This window comes from Nannospalax galili, unplaced genomic scaffold (genome assembly GCF_000622305.1).
Source record: "Nannospalax galili isolate Female #2095 unplaced genomic scaffold, S.galili_v1.0 scaffold415, whole genome shotgun sequence".
NCBI classification, from domain to species: domain Eukaryota; kingdom Metazoa; phylum Chordata; class Mammalia; order Rodentia; family Spalacidae; genus Nannospalax; species Nannospalax galili.
The window spans coordinates 1588503-1597481 of record NW_008337494.1 but is presented as its reverse complement, the minus strand read 5'-3'; the positions used below and the strand labels follow the sequence as shown (position 1 = coordinate 1597481).

Genomic DNA, 8979 nt, shown 5'->3' with positions numbered 1-8979 from the left:
TTGGAGAGAGAGAGGCTTTCCCTAAAGCCCCAGCTGGCCGGGAACTCACTATGTAGACCAGGCTGGCTTTGAACTCTCAGAGATCCACCTCTGAGTGCTGAGACTAAAAGGCATATGTTACCATGTCCGGCTTCTTGAAGTGGATGTCTACGTTTATTTTCCATGAAAGAAAATAGAGGTTTGAACAGATGACAATATATCAATAGGACACTGATGTCAAAGCCATCCAAGGATAGAAGTAGAATTCACACCCAGGTCTGTTCCATGCCAGTGACAACACTAGGCTGTGCCACAGCTTTGAGAGTGGAATCAAGTATGGACCTGCCTCACACTCCTCTAGGCCAGGTGCCTCCAAAGTCAGAGCCCTCAGGTTATCAATGATTGTGACACCTCTTGAGTTGTTTTACTGCTACTTCATGTTTCCTTCATTCCTGAGGATCACTTCATTTGTGCTAAGGACAATGGCCTGACTCTATGTATGTGGTGACAATGGTAGTTTCGCTCTTGGATCAAGTAATGCTCTATTCTTTGAGGAGACTTGGTTCCTGGTCTTTTGTCCCAGAAGAAACCTGAGCTTGGTTTCTCATGGTTCACATATCAGTCCCAAGTGCCAGCATCTGTCTCTGTGCTTTCATCTCTGAATCAAGATACATTCTCTCTGATGTGTAAAAATGAGCTATTCTCCCTATTATCCTTTTTACTGGGAAAATAATAGCTGCTTTTCCTGGATTTGAAGATCAGGGCTATGTGGTATGGACTAGCCAGGCTGTCAGAGGCCAGGTTTGAGTCTTTGTAGAGTTGTCTGTGTGGTTATGACTGAACTTCAAATGGGAGACACTAGGACATGGAGAAATAAGCTAACAAGGTGACCACTTGTGAGACGCTCAAATCACAGAAACTTCAGGGAAGAGGTTTACAAATTATCAAGGAAGGCTTTAAAGAAAGCGGAATCACAGGAGACAGAGTCACAAGATGGACCCCTTATTGTTAGAAACCATCAGCCAGTAACAAACATGTGATTGCCCAAGTATGCCTGGAGATTGTTTGCCTTCTGCTTATGTGAGCAGTAGGTGCACAGGATCATCAGTAAGTCTTTGATGTAAGGGCAAGATGCAGATAAGGACTAGACATCAAGTCATGTGTGGACTGGTAGGCAAGTGTTCTACCACTAAGCTATATCCTCAGCCTTCTTCCTGTCTTAAACACATGTACATCTCTTCCTAGCTATGACACTGAATATCCCTTCAGCCAGAATGCTCCTTCTCCACACATCTCCAGGCTTTCTTCCTTAACCCCAAATATCATCTTAGTGAGACCTATCCTAATAAAGCATGGAAGAGTAGCTTAAGGTTTAAAATTGCACTTTACTACTTCTGGTCTATGCTCAGTCTGTTTTTGTTATTCATTTGTGTGTGTGTGTGCACATGCATGTGGTGATCAGAAGAAAATTTGCTTGAGTCTGCTCTCTCTTATCCTTGTGGGTTCCAGGTTGTCAGGCCTGGCAGCAAGTGCCTTTGCCCACTGAATCATCTTGGCAACTGAGTACCTGCAATTTAAGAAAAAAATTATGTATTAGTTTACTTTATGTATGAGTGTGTATTGCCTGCATGTGTGTAAGTGCCCCCATGCCATGTAGTGCCCGAGGAGGTCAGAAGAGGGTATCAGACCCCCCTTGGAACTGGAGTTACAGTTGTTAGCTGTCATGTGGATGCTGGGAATCAAACCAAGTCCTCTGTAAGAGCAGCCAGTGCTCTTAACCACTGAGCCATCTCTCCAGCCCCAGTCCTTGCAGTTTTAATACATCCCTTTCCTATCATGATTCACTTGTCATTGCTGTCCTGAGGGTCTCCAGGCATTGCCTCAGCCCCTCAGGGCAACCTCTGCAGCACAGCAGCCTGGAGGGGTCAGAGGCCAACCCTGTGTGCTATTCCCAGTCTTTTATTCACCCTAGCCTCTATTTCCTTCTAACAAATAAGGAATGTAAGGTTCATACAACCTCTGAAGGGGGACGGAGCTCAATGATACAGTGCTTGCCTAGCATGTGCAAGGCCTTAGGTTTGATCCCCAACACCAAAGCAATACATATATGTGTTGAAAACACTTTTTTTCTTACCTTTTTATTCCAGGTCAGGGGATAAGGCCAGGCAGTTGGATGGTTGGTCAGTGAAGTGCAGCTTCTCAGGAGAGTCCCCCTCACTAACTGGTCTAGTATTTTTAGCACACTTGAACACTTATTAAACAACAGTCAGAACCATAATGGGAACCACTTTCTAGGATGACCTTAAAGTCAGCTTCCTTATCAGGTAACTTCTCTTTGCGACATGTTACTCTTTTTTCTTTTTTTAAATTTTTAAATTTTCTTGAATATCATACATGACTATAGTCTTTGCATTATTTCCATCCCTCCCAATTCCCCTCCTACTTCTCCCATGTCCCCTCAACTCCCTCTTAAGTTCTTGTCCTCCTCTTTGATTATTGTTACATATCAATATATACATTTATATATGTATATTTGCACACATACACATGCACGTATGCACACACGTTCACTGAGTCTATTTAGTGGTGTACCTATGTTTAGGGCTACCCACTTGGAATTAGGAGCTAGTCCCTGGAGAAAACTGATTCTTCCTCCCTCAGTAATTTCCTGTAGCTCTCCATCTTGATGTGGGACCCCTTGGGATTTATCCCACCCACCTTTGTATGTTAACTGGTTTTGTCCTTATATGCAGATCATGTTAGGCTGCCATATTGTGGCGATTTAATTGGTGTAGCTTGTCTAGAATGCCTTTCCGTTTTGATTTTTTTGAGATAGGATCTTAAGTAGCCCAGGCTGGCTTCAAACTTATTATTGTAGCCCAGGATTACCTTGAACTATTAATCTTCCTGCCCCTACCTCTCAAGTGCTGGGATAACAAGCTCAATGAGTAACAATGTTATTCTTATTCTTTAATATGTTCAAATGATTCCTAGACATGGAAAAGTGGTCTAATTCATGCATAGAAATAAAAATCCCAATTGAAACTCACTGATGTTGTTTTCCATCTATTGGACTGGCAGAAAGCAAATGTTTGATAACTGTTGAAGAGGTTTGGGGAAAACAGATGATTTCTTGCATTGCTTATAGGAATGTAACTTGACTTAAAATTATATGGGAGTACTTTAGTAAAAAATCTATGAAAATGGGCCGAGTGTGATGGTGCACACCTTTAATCCCAGCACTCGGGAGGCAGAGGCAGGCAGATCTCTGTGAGTTCAAGGCCAGCCTGGTCTACATAGTGAGTTCCAGGTCAGCTGGGGCTACGGGGAGACCCTGTCTCAAAAAGACCAACAAACAAAGGCATGGAGACAATCTGAATATGGACTGGGGTCCTATCACATTTCTGAACACTTGGTAAACTCCAGGCACTCTGCTAAGATGCTAAGATATATAAAAAAATATATATATATATATGTATATGATGTATCTGTAAGGTTGCTCACAGCATTGTTTTTATTTACTCATTTAGCTATTTGCTGTGTGTGGTGGGGGTGGGGGTGTGAACTCAAGCCTAGAGCTTGTGACATAAATTCTTTTCCACTGAGCTACACCCCCAGCCAAGGATTGCTTTCACTAAGCTTGTAAACCATTCAAATGGTGGTAATAAAGAACTTGCTAAGGCTGGAGAGATGGCTCAGAGGTTAAACGCACTTCCTGCTCTTGCAGAGGGGTCAAGTTCAATTCCCAGCACCCACATGGCGGCTGACAATCTCCAGTTCCAAGGGATCTGATGTGGATGCTGCCTCCTAGCCTCTATACACAAGGGTTCTCTTACATACATGCAGGTAAAAGACTCATGTACATAAAAATAAAAAATAAAGAACTTGCTAAATAAATGATTAGAAGAATTTTCTTGGCATGTATTTTTGTATGTTTTCAATTTTTAGCCAAATGGATGGGGTTTCTCTCCAAAAGCTACATTAAAAACATGGAATCCAGACACCTTCTGAGTGTGACAAGTTAGAATAACAAAGTGATATTATGAAACCATTAAGACAAGGGTGTCAAAACCAAGAGCGGAAAAAAGTCAGGCTCAGAAGATTAGATTTTGAAGAGGCCACACCCACATTCTCAAGCAAGGTCAAGCTTAACTTGAAGTTTCTTTTCCCTCCTCTGTAACCCAATCCCTCAGGCTATCTGGTAGGCACTTAACCTTACCAGTTTCCAGAGATAACATCTTGGATGTTCTTTCTCAAAAAATATAAATTTTTTGAGACTTTAATACACGACTGCTGTATTTACATTATTCTCACTGTCCCTTTCCCTCCTCCAACTCCTCTGGGATCCCTTCCAACCTCCAAGTTCCCCGAATGCATGACCTTTTCTTTAATTATTATTGTTACACACACACACACACACACACACACACACACACACACAAACTGACAGGGTCCATTTACTGCTGCTCTTATGTACATGTGTTTAGGACCCACCACTTGGGATTGGATAACCACCTATCAGGAACTGAGTGCATCCCTGGAGAAAACTGATTCTCCCCCCTCCCCCCAGCCGTTGATTGCCTGTAGCTCTTCATCTGGGAGTGGGACCTTGTGAAATTTCCCCATCTACATGGCATGTCAGCTGATGTTGTCATTTTGCAGGCCTTTTTTAGGCAACCACATTGTAAAGATTTCAAGCATGCAGCTTCCTTATCATGTCTGGAAGATATTATCTAACAGCAGGTGTCCTGGTCCTCTGGCTCTTAGAATCTTTCCAACCCTCTTACACAAGGTCCCTTGAGCCTTATTGTAGGGGTTGCATTATAGATGTATCAACTGGGGCTGGACACCTCACTGTCACTTATTCTCTACATTTGCATATATTGAAAAAAGAAGCTTCTTTGATGAGTGGTGAAAATTACACTTGTCTGTGGGTATAAGGATGAAGTAGACTATAGTATTGGTTTAGGAAATGGCAGTAGTAGGTTCTTCTAGTGTCTGTAACTTCTCAAGCAATGGGTATTTGACTAAGTTTACAGTACCAGGCATGAATGCCCTCCTATTGAGTGGGCCTTAAGTTCAACTAGACAGCTGTTCGTTACCCCCAAGATAAAAGTGCTGCTATTGCAACATTGAGGATGTCTTGCCAGATGTGTCATTGTCGTTTATAGGCTTCGCAGTTGGGTAGGACTCCGGATGTTTTTCTCCCTTGGCAGTTTCTCAGCACCTTCTTCTACCATGAGAGCTCATCCTCAGGGAGGAGGCTTCCAAGTTATTTCCAGTTTGATTCCCGAATGCTCTCATGTACCTTCTTCCTTAGCGTGTGCATCTGTGACCATAGTGTTCTATGACCCTCACTCTGAAATTTTTGTCAATTCTAGATCCTGGATTGGTCTTTTAGAAGCATCAATCTTACTTTTTGTAGAAATAGAGTTTTGCTGGGCAGACCATGGTCTTTGACCACCTGTATTGTTTTTTTCATGACCATAATCTCTGCTTAATACACAATGACAGAAAACTGGGTCATCGAGAGAATCAAGCCACTTTAAAAAGGGAACCAAAATTGCATGGTAGATGACATAAAAAGCTTTGTTCAGTCCTTTACGTTCAAAAACAAAATTAAGGCTGGGAGTGGTGGCACACCTCTTTGATCCCAGCACTCAGGTGGCACTCAGGAGGCAAAGGCAGGCAGATCTCTGTGAGTTTGATGTTAGCCTGGTCTAAACAGTGAGCTCCAGGCTAGCCAGAGCTACATAATGAGACCCCGTCTCAAAAACCAAAAAGAAAATTTAAAACATGAACACACACCTAAATCCTAGCACCTGAGAATTGAAAACAGACCTTGAATTTGAGGCCATCTTGAGCTACATAGTAAGTCCAGCTTGGGCTACAGAGCTTTTGTATCTCAGAAAGAACAGGGCAATGAGATGGCTCAGTGGGTAAGGGCTCTTGCTGTCAAACCTGACAACATGAGTTCCATTCCCAGGGCCCATAGGGTAGAAGAGAACCAACATCCAGAATCCAGCCTCTGACTTCCACATCTATGCTCTGGTGTCTTTTCCCACAAAATAAATAAATGCAATAAAAAATTAAATAAACAACAAAGATCTAGGAAGATAACTATTTTAATGTGTACCTAGTTAACAATCACAAGCTCATTTTTAACTACAATTATGTACTAATTATTATAATGAACAATAAATGCAACTTTCAGATGCTCACTTTTTAAGAATATGTGTAATTTCCCAATACAGTGGTTTTAAGGTTGCATGAAGTGTTAAACTTGGCTTTTTATTTTTTTATTTAATGTGTATGAGTGTTTTGCCTGCATGCATGTAGGTGTGCCTTGTGCATGCAATGCCTGTGGAGGCCAGAAAAGGGTGTCAGATGTCCTGGAACTGGAGCGTTACAGGTGCTTATTAGCCATTACACATGTGCTGGGAACCAAACCTGGGTCTCCTGCAAGAGCGGCAGTCATCTCTCCAGCCCCACACTTGGCTTTTTAAGGGAGATAGGAAAAGGTAATTCTTTCAAATTACTTTAATAACCATTCTTGATTGAGAGGTGAGGCTTTTGATTTTTGTTATCTGTCTGTCACAGAAAACACATGCTCTAAGAGGTTAGGTGTGTGATATTTGTTCACTGCTGTGCCCTCAACCTTGAGACAACTCCTGACATATTATAAGCACAGAGTAAATACTGGTTGAATGTTGACCAAGATAAAGGATTTGGGCCAGGTGGGCTGCTCTGTTACTTGCTTGGTTTCCTTCTCTCGAGCCGTTTGCTGTCAGTGCTGGCATTGCCTTGTGTATTGATTTGGTTGTGACTCCAGGTGTTCTCCAAAACCACTTCTGCTGACTTCACAAAATCCTTCCTGTTCCAAGATCTTCCCAGTCTCATTTTGGGGTTGATTTGACTTGCATTGTTGGATATCCACAGCATTTAGTAAGCACACTGGGAGATAACACAGCACTGAGATTAAGAGCAGCAGCTTTGGAGCAGACTGACAGCTAGAATACTGCTCCACTATATCTGCGCTCCAGTGCCAGGAATTTGGACAATTTACTGGACTTCTCTCAGCTAAGTAATAGCACCTAATTACTAAATTAACATATGCATTCACTTAGCACTCCCTAGAGCCACGTACTAAGAACATAAGTTCTCTATAAACATTTGCTATTATATTATTTGTAGTTGCAATTGTGTGCCTTAATACACATCATCTGCTGTTCCATTAAGTGAAAGGCAGAGGCAGGTGGATCTCTGGGATTAAAGGCATGCGCCACCATGCCTGGCTGGTTTTAATTATGTGTCTGTGTGTTTGGGTATGTGTATGAACGTTGAGTGCAAATGCTCTCAGAAGCCAGAGTCGTCAGATCCCCCTGGAAACTGGGGCTAAGGTGGGTTGTGAGCTGCCTGATGTGGGTGGTGGGAATCAAGCTCAGGCCCTCTGAATGAGTGGTACGTGCTCTTAACCACTCAGCCATCTTTCTGGCTCATGGCCTCAGCCTCCTCAGTGCTAGGATTACAGGCACATAGCACCACACCCAGCCATTCTACTGCCTATATTTTTGTTTTTATGTACGTGCTGTAGGTGCATGCTCACGTGGGTACATAACCCAGAGGCCTTATTCCTTTGAGATAGGTCTCTCACTGCTCCTGGTGCCAGACTAGTGGCCAGCAAGCCCCAGAGATCCATCAGTCCCCCCACCAGTTGGGATTATAGGTACTTTCTTGGTCATGTGCACATTTTTATGTGGATGCTGGGGATCTGAACTCAGATCCTTATGCTTGCATAGCAAGAATTCTTGCTTGCTGAGTCATCTACCCAGTCCCAATCTAGTGCCTTTTTAAATGTAAGGCTGGGATATAGATCAGTAGTAGAGTGCTTGTCTAGCGTTTATGAAGCAAAAAAATAACAGCTGGTTTAGGAATGTAAGGTCGCTGTCTTTGGGAGGCAGAGGCAGGGTGGGAGGCAGTTCCTTTTATACTCTGTCACTGCTGTCTTGACTGGATCCTGAGCACTCTGGTTTGCAATTGGCCACATTCTCCTCTAGTACCCATTCTGACCTTGGAACTCAAGGACCAGTTCTTGAAACAGCTTTCAGATCAATTCCTTTTCCTAGATGGGGGAGATATCCAGAAAAGAGTAGTCTGGCAGAATGGCAGAGGCATTAATTTTCATCCACTCCCCAGAGGTAGGATCCAAACCTATTTGTATAGACCTCTGTTATCACTCAGTGAGGTACCAAGTTATACAGAGGAACCACTTAGAGGTAGTTGTGCAGATGTGTATTCACATCCAGCTCAACTAACTTAAACACAATTCTAGTATAGTTCACAACAATGGCCCATAAGTGAGTACCCTAGCTTAAATCTCCCCTATTTTGTTTGAGACAGGGTCTTGTTTAGTCCAGGCTGTCCTTGAACTACTGATCTTCCTTCTACCTCCTAAGTGCTAGGATTACAGGTGTGGGCTGCCACACTTGGCATTTCTATAGTACTGATTTTTATTGGTCATGTTTCCCACATAAGAATATGTCTACTAAGGAGGGACTTCCTCGACCCCTGACTTCTCAAGACAGCTTCTGGATGTATAGTCCAGATTGGCCTGCATCTTGGGATCTTCCTGCCTCAGCAGCCTCGGGAATAAAGGACCCTCCCCCTGCCCCCAAGCACCATTGCCAGTTCCACCAGCTTCTGACCAGTTGCATCTAATCCTTCCCTGAGGCTTCATCGTGGCCTACTGCCCGATCTTCTAAATGCTGGAATTACAGATGCGTGCCACTATGTTCGTCTGCTTTTTGTTTTATTTGTCATTGTATACAGTGTGCCTAACAAGGCAATCAGTAACTGTGTTGAATGAGTGAATGGTTGAATTTTGTATTAGATACTAAGGTTTTTTTGGTGTTTATTTTGAGACAGGATCTCCCTGTAGCCTCAGCTGGCCTGGAATTTGCTATGTAGACCAGGCTGGTCTTGAACTCACAGAGATCCGCC

At 43.0% G+C, this 8979-nt stretch overlaps 1 protein-coding gene across 2 annotated transcripts in view; it reads left to right on the top strand.

Moving 5' to 3' along the window:
* Dram1 (DNA damage regulated autophagy modulator 1) overlaps nucleotides 1-8979 on the top strand; it is a 69733-nt gene that overhangs the window by 1141 nt on the left and 59613 nt on the right. The gene's annotated exons all lie outside the window — the stretch shown is intronic.